The following is a 13,649-nucleotide window of genomic DNA, read 5'->3' as shown; positions in this document are numbered from 1 at the left end:
AGTAAGGGGGCACTCGATCGAGTACCTTAGTTACTCGATCGAGTAGCCCCGTGATTTGTTTTACGTGCTTCTGATCTTCACCTACTCGATCGAGTAAGTCCCTTTACTCGATCGAGTGGCTCAGACTCGATCTAGTGACCCCTATTTTGGGTCATATGTTTATCTTTTGACTTCGTTGCATATTATGTTTAATTCAAAGGCGTTATTTTGCTTCTTTATGCATTGTTTTACATGTATGTTGGTCTTGACGCGTAAGTTACCCAATTTTGTGGTGTAAAGAGTGGCACCTATGATGAGTATGAGTTCGGTGGGGAGGACATGATTTATATGTGTTGGGATTAGTAAGACTTAATTGAGGCATAGAGCATGTTGTGTGAGACGAGATGAGTGACATGATTGTATGTTGAGTAATGAAAATGTAAGTGAATGTGGGCAAGGCATGATGTAAGTTTAAGGAACGTGAGAATGAAAAGATTGAAAGAAAGGATGTGGATAGTAGCAACCTGAGATGTATAATAAATTATGGAGGGAGATGGTTAGAAATAGTGTTGAGTAAGAACATATGTAATGAAAGGTCGTTTGGAAATAGTGGTATATAGCGAACTTAATGGGACATGTCGCGACGTGGATTTGCGGTAGTGACTGAGTTTGAAATTTGTGTTAATCGAGAGACGAAACTACTATGTGATTTCCTTGGGTAATTAACGGTATTAAATGAATTATGATTTCTAGAGATGTAAAAAGGGAGATGCAATTGTTTGAACATTAAACGTTGATTCTATGGATAGATTAGTGGCAAGTGTGAGTGATAGCATAATAAGAGAAGATCCATGGTAAGAAAGAGTGGGATGATGTCGGTAGAAAATAATGGAATTTGAGTTTTGGAGCAACGAAAGGGTAACTGGATTTCTAAAGAGTTAGCTAGAAGGAATAAGGAGTTGAACTATTAATTGGTATTATTGAGTGTAAAGAGAAAAGAAGGATAAAAGTAAGTGAGGAAAATATTCACCCTAGAGTTATGTGATATAAAGGTAAGGAATCATCGAAATGTGTGATATTATCATGAGGATGTTAGTTAATGGTTATATGGGAGCTTCAGGACAACATGTTAAATAATGAGTTTCGAGAAATTAAGGAAAGTAAGAAGTTAGTAGAATATCTGCATGATATGAGATTTTGGTGGAAAAATGGATGATGATTCAATTAAGGAAAATATTGGGAAGAATGTTGAGGTAATTTTGTTCATGGATTCGATGTTCGTTGTTTGGGATGTTAACCAAAGATAGAAAAGAAATCATGATGTTTAGAGATGAGTGAAGAGGTTTGATGTCCTGGACAAAGGTAGTGTTATGGTCTTTGACTAGTGGTTAAGGTTAAGGGTATATTAGAAAAGTGGCAATTCTAAAGAGGCTGATTTTGTAAAGACGGAATTGATAAAAGTATGGTTGTCAGGAAGTATAAGACATAGTCTTAGGAGGTGGTTTCTCATAATGAGTGTTAGGCTGTATGGTTATGTATGGCGAAGGTCTTGGTGATGCGAATGGAAGAATGTGATGAGGGGCATGCGAGTTAAGCTCGGACAACAGGTAACCTTTGTTGAGTGGTAACTTACGTGGTCAGGATTGACTAGTTGGTTGTGATTACGGGTCTATGATATGTGTAAATGTTTGTGTGAGGTTCTGACCTCACAAGAAGTGGTATGGTGTGATAATTATAAAGTCGTTTTATGAATGTTCGTAAATATATATGTTGGATACGGTAGTTTAATTGAATGATATCCAAAAAGGTAATAATTTGATTAATTTGACATGGCTAGTTATAATTTTATGTGTATTAATAACACATGTGTATTCCATGAAATGGTAGAGATGATGTTCATGAGATGCTTATCTGTTTATTCATATAATATGTTGCGTTGTGATTGAGTAAAGTGGATTTGAGTAAGTTTTCTTGTCCAAAGGTTATTTCCGAGTCGATATTTATGGAATTGTATGTAGTTGTGATGTCTATCGATGTGGTTGTGGTGCCTCGGGTGGTGATCCGGGCTCGATATTTAGTGTTGTGATGCGGGTATTTTCGCACTACGGTGTGGCTGTTGGTGGCGGTGTTGTGATGCCGTCACCGGTTGTGGTGGAGTAGGCGGGATGATATGATACGAGTTTTCGAAAGTGCATACCAGTTATACATAGATTGTTGTTTTGTTTGCTGTTGTTCTTTGTGAGTTTTGGTTGAACATGTAGACAATTGTCTTGCTTATTGATGTTTTCTTTACCAGGTTAAGTTAAGAATGAGGTAGAGTATGATATGAAATAGAGTTGAATATGTTTTCGTTGTTGTCATGGTATAGTGATGTTCTATTGATGGGACACGGTTATGAGAGGTTATTACTGATAATTTTGATCTTGTTCTAGATAAGGCTTTAGTAGACATGGTAATGGAAAATGATTCGTGGAACATGTGTTGTAATGATCTGAAAGCGGCAGGTAGTTCATAATCTTTTGTTGGGACAGTGAGTGTAGGGTGTTGGGGGAATTAGTGTCATATTAAATTATGTATGAGTTTTGCGGTAATGAAGGAAAGAACTTGAGGATCTAGTGTGAGTATAAGTAACGAGTGTGGATCGGGAGTTATGCTTCCGAAGATAAGTGCTTACATAGCAAGGTATGTTGGTTTGCGGTGATAATGGAGAGTTAGTATGGTGATTTTGCTACGAGCCTTATGGTATAGGTTAGGGGTGTGCATATTGATTTGAAGTATGAGAACTGTTGAAGTAAGAGAGCCTTGAGAAATAGGAGTGGTTATGGAAATGAGGTTATAGGCGGTTATCTTTGACATATGGTGGTGATGAGGATAATGAGATAATATAGCTAAGGGTTTAGTATTAGTGAGTTACGAGGACGTAACATTTGTCTTAAGAGGAGTAGGATGCAATAAAAGAGAGTTTCATGGTGGTGCATGCGGTAATATAATTGGAAGTAGAGTGTTAGCGTAGCGTAAAGGAGGGATTTGTTTTGTGGACAATACTTATAAAAGGCCATGGCCGTGCTTGTAGTAGTGTGATGCTTCAGAGTGTGGGAATATTTTATATAGTGTTGACATTGAAGGATGATGTTATGAGTCCGAGTAAACTTCGAGGACGAAGTTCCTTTTAAGGGTGGTAGAATGTAACATTCCGTTTGATGTCTAGGAGTGTCTTGATTTTGGATTTGATAGTGGATGATATTATGGAGCTAGCAGTGTTAGTGGATGGTGGTTGGTTATGTATGAAGTTGGTGTCGTGAGAGATATATATGTGGTGGATACGATATCGTGAGTCATGTTAAGGAAGTAAACATAGTTGGTGGAGTGGGTGTTAAGAGTTCATGTTTTATGTTTGGTCGAGTTGTTGAGTTCTTAGTTATGTTGTTGTGTCCGGGGTCGAGTTAGTATGGTTGTTTTTAGAGTATGGGTTGAACTTTGGGGACGAAGTTCTTTTTAAGGAGGGAAGACCGTAATACTCCGTATTTATAAGTCTTGGGGTACTCTATCGAGTAGGCCTTACTCTGTCGAGTAAGGGTAAGTTGCGTTTTAGAAAAGTTTCGACTGAGGGTACTCTATCAAGTAGCCTTAGGTACTCGATAGAGTATGGGGGTACTCTATCAAGTAGCCTTAGGTACTCGATAGAGTAAGGGGTACTCTATCAAGTAGCCTTAGGCACTCGATCGAGTAGGGGGTACTCGATCGAGTACCTTGGGTACTGATCGAGTGTCCTGGTTTTGGGGAGTTTTCTCGGGTTTTGTTAATTATGCGATTAAGGTATTTAAACATATTCGTCATTGTTTTAAATCACTTTTGCAAAACCTAAAACCCCGTTTAAGAGAGAAAGCGATCGAGTTCATCTTCCTAATCGCATTCTTAGCAATTCCGAGTTCGAGACGGTCGGTTCTTGTCGTTTTTCGTGTCGTTGGATTCCTTGCGTCGAGGGTAAGCTTTTAATATAGTTTTTATAATGTTTAATTAAGTTTGGTTAAACCCTAATTTAGGAATTGTGGGTTTTTATGTGTAGTATGTGATGTATGGCCTATGTGTGTTTTATGATAGGAGGAGGGTTCGTAGAAGAGGCTTTTTGAGACAAACAGTGATACCGTCTCCGTCTGCTTGTTGTGCTTTCCGGTAGGATTTCCTACTCAGTATTAGTCCCATAATGGGATATTGGTGATGTGCTGTAGTTAGTTGTTTGATATGATGATTGTGATTGTGATTGTGATTGTGATTGGTTGTCTATGGTTCTCGAGATGCGTTCTCGGAAAGTGGGGTCACTTGCGGGAGTGACTTCACGCCCTAGTTTCGCCCTTCGTGGAACCCGCCACGGGAGGGGATGTGCACATTAATGGGACAGGGTTATCGCTCGGTATGATGAGCGGGGCTTAGGTGGGAACGGCTGCGGTCCCCCATCTGGCAGCTGGTCCAAAGGACGATCGATATTGAGATGATGGGGATTGGTTGGTGGTGTGTGTGTGTGTGTGACAAATTGTCTGTTTGTCTTATTATTGATATATATATAAGTTGTGTGATTAATCTTGACCCGTTTAAATGTTTTAAAAACTCGTGGTGATCCATTCGGGGTGGTGAGCGATTGCTTGGCGGTATATCTTGGATACGCGTGGGATCTAGTCAGGATGGAGTCATCACATATCGAGTCTTTAGTCTTCCTTGTGTTTATTAGAATGCAGTTCCTTTCAGTTGGTTTATAGTTTGAGGACGATTGTATTTTGCTTACAGTTGGTTTTGTAATGTAATCACTTAAACTTATTTAATAAAGTATGTTTCTTCATTGTCTTATGATTATCATGCCTCGGGTAACCGAGATGGTGACATCCTCATACCTGAGTGGTCCTGGTAAGGCACTTGGAGTATGGGGGTGTTACACAACCCGACTAAACACACGCCCTTCACTCTCACCCAAACTCACCACACATCGCCTGAACCACCGCGTCCACCACCAGCCGTGCTACCCACTTCAACCCCACCACCGGAAACCAACCCCACCCTGGTCGACTGCCGCCGGCGAGTCGAAACAGGGCTGCCAACCTGGCCAGTTCACCACCGAGCATCACCAACCGCCCTATTTCCTCTCCTGACCACCACCGCAGCCAACAACCTTACCCCTGCCAACCACCACGACCTTGCTCTCCGTCATCCCACGAACACCGACATCACAGCACCACCGTCTCGACCTCCCCCTAGTCCACGGTGGTGCCACCCAAAACCCACCTGTCTAAACTCCCCTGAAAACCCGTGTAATAACCCGTTTCTACCACCCATGTCGCTGCTGCCTTTTTCCGCCATTATCACCACCAACAACCACCCTAAACACCACCAATACACTCGCCCCTTACCACCCATTACCTATACCCAGACACCAACCACCAGCATCCCCACCCTAAGACACGAACAACACCCAAAACCCACGACATAAACAATGAAAACAGAAAAGGGGTGTTGAATGCTTACCTAAACCGCCACCAAAACAGCCACCAGGGCCACCCACGGCCGTCGACCACCGCTCCTATCTCTTCCCTGCTGCACCGACACTACCCAAGCTCACTCTCTCTCTCTCTCTCTCTTTATGCGTGAGGTTGATGATTTGGGCTGATGAAAAGGGAGGGACAAGCACATGGGAAGAAGAGTAAAGAAGGAAAGAGGAAAGCTAGGAAGGGTAGTAGTAATAATGTAATAATAATATTAGAATAATAATAATATATATAATAAAGATATATTTTAATAAAAGTAGAATGTGTTGTCAAAATATGATAGGTCGAGAAAGGTTAGACTCACATTTCGAATTCCATATAAACCCGTCACAATTAACTTATATCGATACAACGCGGTTAATTAAAATAATTTACGTAATTATCGACTCAGCAATTATTCCGCCTTAATTAGTAATATAAAATGTATAATAATTAATATATAATAATATCCGTTTAATAATATCCGTTTAATTCAATAATATCCGTTTAATTTATTATATAAAAATACGGGGTATTACAGTCTTCCCCCCTTAAAATGAACTTCGTCCCGAAGTTCGCTCCCATACTCAACAACAGAAATGTATTGTATATTGTCCTTACGAACGTCACGCAATTCTAACACGGTTAACACACTTTTGACTCATCAATTAAACGTAACAAATACGGAATGTTACACTCGGCCTAGTCGAGGGTGCTCGATCAAGTAAACTCTTTCCACTCGAGCGAGCAACCCGTAATGTACAACAGCATGATTTTTTTTATTCTTATTCCAAAACTCGTCTAAGCCTATCCAAACCCTATATAAACCTCTTAAACATTAGACCTATAGTCCTTTAGCTTCTATTCCAAGTTTTTAAAATCTCATAAATAAATTAGGGAGGAAAGAGGAAATGCAAATTAATTTGGGGTTTTTTTTCTTTGTAAAGCAAATTCAAATTCTTTTCGTTATAAGGCCATGTTCTTTCTGGCTTTTTAGAGCTAAACTGAATCAATCAATCGAATGGAGCCGAACTGAATCAATCGAGCCAATCAATCGAATGGAGTGAATCGAATCAATCAATCAATCGAATGGAGCCGAATCAATCAATCAATCAATGAAGTCAATTGAATCGAATAATCATATTAATAATAATAATAATAGTATTCAATATTATTGTTATTATCAACTATAATATATTAATATTCATAGTATAATAGTAATATTAAAATTAATGTTTATAAGAAAAAAATTATAATATTATATATGAATAATCATAAATTATAATAATGAAAAAATAGTATTTTTCTACTAATAATATTTTTAATAACAATAATAAATAAAAGGTCATATTAATAATGATATTAGTAAAATAATTGTTTAGAATAAAAACACTCAAGTAAGTGTTGCTCGAATTCAGGTCCTGGTAAACACTCAAGCCTATGCTTGCTCTCTTCGGATGGATCTTTCACGCGTAACAAAGGCCTCAGAGGGTATGCAAAAGGTCCTTCTCTGATGCCTTACGGTAATGGTGGATAGTCGGGACCTTGCTTGAAGCTAAGGTCTCTGTGCCCTCTTGTAGTAGCTCGAGTAGTCTTACTTCTAGAGAGAGGAAGTTGTTGGTGAGAAGTTTTTACCATTGATTGGTGAATAGTGAGATATTTATAGGTTTTATGTGTACCTCAAATGATGGTTTGGCAAGCACGGTTACCATATTCGCTATGAATACGCCTTACCGATTCGCGATTCGCGATTCGCTTATAGAAAATGTGTTGCATGTATTTTCAGTAATCAACTTGATAGAATTCGCTTTTAACGATTTGTGATTCGTAAGGTACCAAGCGAATTTTTAACCATGTTGGCAAGCGTGTTGACTTGTAAGACCCCGTATTGGCAAGTGAGTCAAGTCAGTTCGGTGTGCCTCATTAATAATATTAATAATAAGGGTTTTTCTAACTTATGCCCACTAGGCATAGGATAATAAACTAAAAAAGGAAAGTATTAAATGAGATTTTCATGGGAAATTGTAATATCTCATAACTTTTACTTTTCTTCACAAAAAATACATTTAATACTTTCCTATTTTAGTTTCTTATCCTATGCCTAGTGGGCATAGGTTAGAAAAACCGAAATAATAAATGTTATGAATTTTAATAATAATACCAATAAATGTTATGAATTTTAATAATAATACCAATAATAATTATAATAACAACGACAATAATAATAATAATAATAATAATAATAATAATAATAATAATAATAATAATAGTAATAATAACAAATAAATAAATAAATAATTTATTAACAATATTATTAATTATAATTATAATAATAATAAATAATAAATAATATTAATATTAAAAAAATAGTATTATTGTTAACAAAATTAATAATAACTATTATTTAAATTAGTAAAGCTGAAATGAGCTGAATTTAATGGAACTGAAATCAATCGAATTGAAGTTGAATCGAATCGAATGAGTCAATCAATCAATCAATTGAATGGAGTCGAATCAATCGAATGGAGTGAACTAAATCAATCGAAATGAATCGAATCAATAGAGTGAATTTGGCTCGAAATGGGCTGAAAATAAGCCAGAAAGAACAGGGCCTAAGTTCTTAATTCATTCTATAGATCATTAATTTACATACTAATTTTCTAATTTATGTTAGTAGATTAGATTGAGACTAAACCCTAGACTTGGGATTTGGGAAAGTTAGTTAATGTTGATTGAATTGGATGAACTATGTGGTGATTGTATGAAACTGTGTATTATAGGCGACGGTTTGGTAGCAGATCGTTATTAATTTTGTTTGCGCTCCTGTAATTGAGGTAGGGAGATTATGTACTCATACTTTGAATCTATGTTATTGTTGATGTCGTATGGTTGTATTTTGTTAGAATTATTCGTTGTTATTGTATGATGATATTATGTTACGGTCGTATGAGTATGTGGTGATGATAGTACGGTGTTAAGGGAGTGTATTATGATGATGATAGTACGATGTTAAGGAGGTGTACTACGATGTTGATTATAGTACTGTGTTGAGGGGGTGTACTACGATGCGGAGAAAGTTAATAGTATGGTGTCGAGGGATGTACTATGTGGCAGAGATGGATGGTCACACGAGCAAGTCGTGTGAGCGGCGTTGCGCGAATCGTTGTTGGTTTCTATACTGTTTGTATATGATATTGCATATATGTGGATTTTATAACTGTATTGATTATCTCTACTCAACTTTGGTTGACTTGTATGCGTTATTGTGTAAAAATCTTTTATAAATTATTTGCGGTGATCAGTTTGATATTTATGGCAAATGATGAGCAGTGAGTCTTACAGGTGCCTTGTTTCTGAGCTGTGACTGTGGATGTTAGTTGGGAATGAGGCGTGACAAGTAAAAGCAGTATGAGTTGACCATTTGTTAGTTTTAGGTCTCGTTTGATTGCCATATGGGAATTAATATCCCATGATTTTACAAAACACGTGAATTGGCCAATTCATGTGAATTGCCCAAAACTCGTTTGGTTGACATCCTGGATTTAAATTGATACAGGAGTTTCAAATTACCTAGGGAGGGCTAGGTAATTAAACTCCTCCATTATGGAGGAGTTGGGAATTCATGGGAAAAAAAAAATTCCATGATTTGGGGTTACCAAACATCCCTCATTTTTCCAAATCATGGGATTTTCCAATTCACCCATTTTTGAGAGGGCAACCAAACGAGACCTTATAATGACATTTTACTTAATCTAAGTCTCCCGTTGTAATAGTTAATACAATGATTTTGATTATTTTAAGATAGTTTAATTATTATAAAATAAAGTATTACATTACTCTTTTATTATGGTTTTGATATGTACTATCTCAGAAAACCGAGATGGTAACACACCTATTTAGCTAAGAAACTCTTGCTAAAGCCTCTTGGTTAAATGGGGGTGTTATAATCATGGTACTTAACTTTAACATCATGTAGAGATGAAATAAAATATTTATAAGTACCCACTAACTTTAATAATACGATATATTTTAGGAAGGAATTTAGGAATAAATTTGTAATGGACTGGTCTAAGGTGGACAACATTGTACTTTATAGGCCGTGGACACATGAGCATCAGATATCCAATAAGAGGTATAACTTCCCCACAACAATTGACACCCGATCTCATGTTCTGATTTGGTTTTTCTACTTCCGCATTGTGTTTTGGGTATTATTTACATTTGTTAGTTTTTGGGTGAAAAGATTTCTGGAGCAAGTGTTTTGACCGTTGATAAGTTCATTGGCGAAATAGTTTGGCTGTGACAGTTAAAGGTGAGAGCTCTACTTAGACGGCAGGGGTATAGTCTATTTTTATCAAAGGCAAAGTAAAGGGTAAAATTTTTGGATTTTGAGTAGGCAGAGGTAGCCTTTAAGCCTTGGATGAGAAGGCCCATTTTTTGATTTTGTTGTGTTTATCTGATGATGTGATTGTTGAGATTGTCGATGAGGAAATAGCTATAGGTTTGTAGTTGAAGTGAAGTGTAACTTTTGTATATGATAGATACTCTAACCAACAAATTGCTTCTTAAGCAGGGTTTTCGATTTTTCTAAGTAAGAAGGTATGTCTCTTAAGGAACATCTAGACTGACTTAACTCTATTTTACAAGTACTTGACCTGTGTAATTTAGCTGTTAAGATAGCTAATGAGGATGGCATCTTGATTTTGTTAATTTCTTTGACAAATTCATTTAAGACTTTTATGGAGTCGTTCGTTGTTAGTAAAGATTCATTAGCTCTAGAATAGGTAAGGTCATCCACTTCACACTAGAGATTTGTACCGAGTAACATCACTTAATGTTTTCGACAATAGTCCAACGAGGTTGTTGTTAAATGGGAGAGATCTATTAAGGGTAAAGCAAAATCTAAGGTCCTCGTAAAGGTGTCTACAATAATTACAAGGAACCGGTAATTGGAATGATCAATGTCCTAGGTTGAAGGAAAATGATGTTTTTGTTGTTGCACAAAAGGCTGCCAAATATGATTGTATGAGAGATTATGCTCTCATTCTTGACGATGTTATTTTACGTCTTTTGGATAATTTATTAAAGTACACATAAATGGACACTACAAGGATGCAATAAAATCTTGTCTAACTAAAATGGTCGCTGATGATAAAGTTCAGTCGGTAAAATAATTTACCAACAAATTTGGGATATTGAGCGCCCAAAAAATCGTGTAGTAGATTAAATATAGTTTTCTACTTTTTATTTTCGGTTATTTAATGTAAATACTCTAAACTATAGGTGGTGTTCTAAAAATACTTTGAACTTTAATAAATCTCAAAATAAACCCAACTTTTAATACTCTCTTCTCAAAATGATCTTTGATGACTTACTACCCGATAAACAAATCATTGCCTACTTTTATTCATTACGTTCCTTCATCTTCAATTCTTCATCCCTTACCTTAGTTATCTTCATCAATCATCTCCTACCTTAAACAACCTCTACCATCCACAACCCTTCAACGCCTCAATTCACCACTAAAATCCACCACTGAAACCCTAAAATGACCACTTACCACTTGTAACACCCCCATATACTGAGGAGCCTTAACCAGATCTTCCTTAGCATATAAAGGCATTACCATCTCGGTTGCCCGAGGTAAGTAATCATCAAAAGTCGATAAAAGAACAATTATAGTTATATTACAAGTGTTACAACCAACTAATAAAATAAAAGTACAACTTGCCAGCTACACATTATCTCTATCAGAACTCGTGACGACACACCCCTGCCAAGACTCCAGCTATCAACCACAACAGCACCTGCTAAGACTGACTGCTCACCATAAGGGATCATGGCAGACACATAAACAAACAAGACAACCACACAAGGTCGGTAACTAAGGCAAGACACAACATAAACCAACAACAACCGTCAAAACAATACAAACAACAGTCACACACAATCATACCCACTCCAGTCAATCTCCATCACCGACTGTCCACTGGACCAACCCTGCCAGTGGGGGACCGCAGCCGTTCCCACCTAAGCCCCGCTCATCATACCGAGCGATAACCCTGTCCCATTAATGTGCACATCCCCTCCCGTGGCGGGTTCCACGGAGGGCGAAACTAGGGCGTGAAGCCACTCCCGCAAGTGACTCCACTCAGACGAGGATACACCTCGAGAACCAGAGACAAACAATCACAGGCAACTGCAATACAACAAAAATAGACATCCAGTATACACCAACCAACTACCAGGTACGGTCACAACAACAATACAACATCACACAACAACCAACACTCTAGACATTCAACCGAAACTGAGTAGGCGAACCTACCTTTGAGCGACTGCGACGATTCCATGTCCATACACGCAACACCCAGCAAACAAGCAACACCTATACACACAATATAATAATCTATCACTACCATTCTAACCCTAACTGAAAACAACAAAGATACGGGTGATGATGACGACATACCAACATGAGGAAATCTGGCAAAGGACCGCTACCCGACTCAAGCTATGCACTCCTAAGGCACAAGGACCTTCAAAGGCTCCCATGGAAGGCATATGGTGAAGGGAAGAGGAAGGGACGACATCTAGGTTTAGAAGAAAGAGGTGGAAATGATTTGCGGTTTTAGGAAAACACGATTATAAACCCTCGCTGAAAAGACGCTACTCGATCGAGTAACTAACGTACTCGATCGAGTGGCCTCTACTCGATCGAGTATCCAAGCTACTCGATCAAGTAGCCTCTACTCTATCGAGTACCACCCACAACTCAAGACACAAGGTAACTATGGCACGTGATCCTAAGAACCATTACTGCTCCCAAGGTCGGTCAACGCTGGTCAACGGGTCCCTAAAAAGGCGTGTATTACAGTCTTCCCCCCTTAAAAAGAACTTCGTCCCCGAAGTTCAACTCACCTATCCCAAAGCACAAGATGCGGAAACAAGGTGACATCACTACTCCTCCGACATAGGTCACTATTCCCCATAAATACTATCCCCCATGTCATCATCATCAACTGTCTAACACTCCACCTATATCGACTTCTACACTCTACCACATGAAATACCAACCTCACAACATAAACCAGCACAACCAATGACTACACTACTGCTCATAACTCTTAGCCACGCACTACGGGATTACACTTTCACTAGTACACAACCATCAACACAAAACATGTCACATTAACGCAACTATGCTACCCAACTATACGATTCTATTCAAACGCATGCCATCATAACTCTCCCTCTATGATTGCCTTTTCCTAGCACCTTATTCAACCAGTACTTCAACATACAACTTAGTCAACAAACAAAGAAAATAATTATAGTTTCGTACTAGGAATGTAACAGAAATAATAGGAAACATTATAAACAAACAACAAAATAATTGTAATATCGACCTTTTTATTTGCGACATTACTCTTCCCCTCTAAAAGGAACTTCGTCCCCGAAGTTCACCACCGAATTATTACTCACATTACTTAAAGCTTACCTCTTGTCATATAACTAACACATACAATGCCTTATGGACATTACTCATTAATCACACAAACGTTAAATCATAAAATCATTTGCTACTTGATTCGAATAATTAGCCACAATTACGAATGCATGTATATATCAATTGTATATATATATGGGAAATACACAACTCCGGTAAAATATAACTAGTAGACATTGAGGATGTAAAATGAATGCAATAAGAACCAACTACTACTTGCACTATTCGTTACGGATCCGCATTCAAAATCCAAACACGACTTCCAACATATCAAATTAACGGTCCAAACATGTTACTAATCGTAAACAACCATGTTAAACATCAAAACATGCAATGATATAACCATTAAAACAATTTTGATTAACGAAATATTCCTGTAACAGTGCCACTCGATCGAGTATATAAGGTGCTCGATCAAGCTGGCCCTACTCGATCGAGTGTCTTAGCTACTCGATCGAGTAGCCTCAAATCAGAATACTCCATCCCCATCACACCTGCAGCTACTCGATCGAGTGAGGGGCACTCGGTCGAGTGGCCACATGTCAAAATCCTCGAAATATTCCTGTCATAACACAATATATATATAAAATGTCACATAAGCGCGAGTCGGGATGACAACCCGACCCCCAGAATCCTGCAATGAAGTT

Source organism: Silene latifolia, chromosome Y (genome assembly GCF_048544455.1).
Source record: "Silene latifolia isolate original U9 population chromosome Y, ASM4854445v1, whole genome shotgun sequence".
Classification (NCBI taxonomy): domain Eukaryota; kingdom Viridiplantae; phylum Streptophyta; class Magnoliopsida; order Caryophyllales; family Caryophyllaceae; genus Silene; species Silene latifolia.
The sequence above is the reverse complement of the archived record's forward strand: the minus strand, read 5'-3'. Positions refer to the sequence as shown.